Source organism: Littorina saxatilis, linkage group LG8, assembly GCF_037325665.1.
Source record: "Littorina saxatilis isolate snail1 linkage group LG8, US_GU_Lsax_2.0, whole genome shotgun sequence".
NCBI lineage: Eukaryota > Metazoa > Mollusca > Gastropoda > Littorinimorpha > Littorinidae > Littorina > Littorina saxatilis.
In genome coordinates, this window is record NC_090252.1 from 39,907,812 (window position 1) to 39,910,077 (window position 2,266).

Here is a 2,266-nt window from a genome sequence, read left to right on the forward strand (position 1 = left end):
CTCTCCCCGCTATGCGTCACAGTTTCTTCGTAGCGAAACCTGCGCGAGCATTGAGAAAGACATTTCGTTTTGATGGCGAGTTTCCCGTTCAGACACCGACAGGTCCTGGAACCTTCTTTAGGGATCAAGTTTGTCAATATTGAAAACTTCTTATTCGTCATCAGCCAAGTAAAACCCTAGGCTTTTTTGTGTACTGAGGAGTAAAAACAAATCCATTACTCAGCATTAAAAAAGAATAATGAGGATATTCATATGGCGTAAATCCTAAAACAGTTCTAAGCGCCTCACAAAAACCGACATAAATAAATTAGTCCGCACACCGCTGCACGTCATTTTTCAAACAGCCTTTAAAATGCACATACCCATGCATCATTACGTAAAAAAACAACTGTTAAAAATAAATGCGTCAAACTATTAAATCAAACGAAAATTAATGTTCAGTTATGTTAAGCCCAAAATGTTGTTTACTACTGTACAGTCATGGCAATTCCCAGGGCGCAAACTGGCAGGTTGTGTGTATACCTGTTAGTCTGTCTAGCGAACAAAAGAAACCTGTTTACACCTGTTTACCCAGTAACGTCACTAAGCTTTTAATCCCTGGGCAGGTGAAGGCTCCATGCGAGCTATGCACGGCGCTCGTAGCCCTGCAATGCAGCACGTGCGAAACGAAGCGGCACTGTAATGTCTACTGCCGCTGTGTCTGATGTACAGCACGCGCACAATCCCTGCCCGTCACAACACATTAACCCAGCCCTCTCTGCCGCACTGCCACCACTGAACCCAAGGAACCCCCCACACGTACAGGGAGGAGGATTTGTCTTGGATTTGGCTTGCGGATAGGAGCTGAATATATACCGTCGTCCTACACCCAAGGCACTGCATACCCTCACACTCATACACATAAAACACACACGCACACACACACACATAGACAGACAGGCAGATAGATAGATAGATAGACAGACAGACAGACAGACACACCGACACACACACACACATAGACACAAACACACACACACACGCACACGCACACACACACACACACACGCACACACACACACACACACACACAAACACACAAACACACACACACACACACACACACACTCTCACACAAAACACACACTCGGCACACGCACATGGACAGACAGACAGACACACACTCATACACAAGCAATCTGAGAACATCAGGTCTTTAAACGCAGGGAGTCTTCAATTTGAGGTAAGTTCACAAAGGTTATGAACAGAAATTCTGAAAAAAGCAAGATCGTATGACGAAATAAGTCTTAAAGTGTGTGTGTGTGTGTGTGGGGGGTCTTAAAAGGGGGGTTCCACTGTATCGAAAGTCTGAAGGATGGGTTGTCAGATATCGCTCAGGAATTCTGTGTACATTTTTGAGCATTTTCAAAATTCCATTACCTTAGTTGATCAAGTTTGCAAACTTTGCAATTATCCTACTTTTTGCTGTTGGCCAGCGTGTGATTGGAACGTCTAAAAATTGACTGCCAGTTGTCACAGGGCTTTTCTGTCTGTGACTGGGACTGAGTGCCACCATGACATCTAACAGATCACTTTCAAAGTTGCAGAACCTTAGTTGCTGATGCTGTGGCTTGGGACTGTTGACATTTTTTAAAAATTATTTATTTAATCAGTTAATCATTTATTTATTTATTTTGTTTATTTATTTATCTATTATATTATTTGTTGAATTATTGTTTTATCATTTGTTTGATTAATTATTGCTTTTTCAATTTATTATATTAGTTGTTTTATTACTTAATTAACTGGTTTACTCACTTGTTTATTCATTTATTTATTTATATTAGTTATTTATCTTTTTAAAAAAAATAAATTAATTTTTTGTTACATGATTTGAGTTCTGAGGGTTGGACATAACGAGCAAGGATAGCAACAACAATTATTAGTTGGTTTCCGTAATTTGCAGCAGAAGAAGAGTGAACTTTATTAAGCGATTTTTATTATGAATCTGTGCAATTAAGGCACATAATCATGAGACTAAAATTGGGCTTCCAAGCAAAGAAAATACTGGCCGACACAATATACAAGATTGACAAACATAATTATCCACTGTACAGAATTGAATTATGGATAATTTAGGCTGAAGTGGGCTTCATATTTTACCCTTATGGAACAGCATTTATCATAATTGTTTGTATAGTGTATTGAATATGTGTTTATCCGTCATATCCACTCTATTATCATCTGACTTCGAATTCTATGCATTGCATGACAACATGTCATTTTT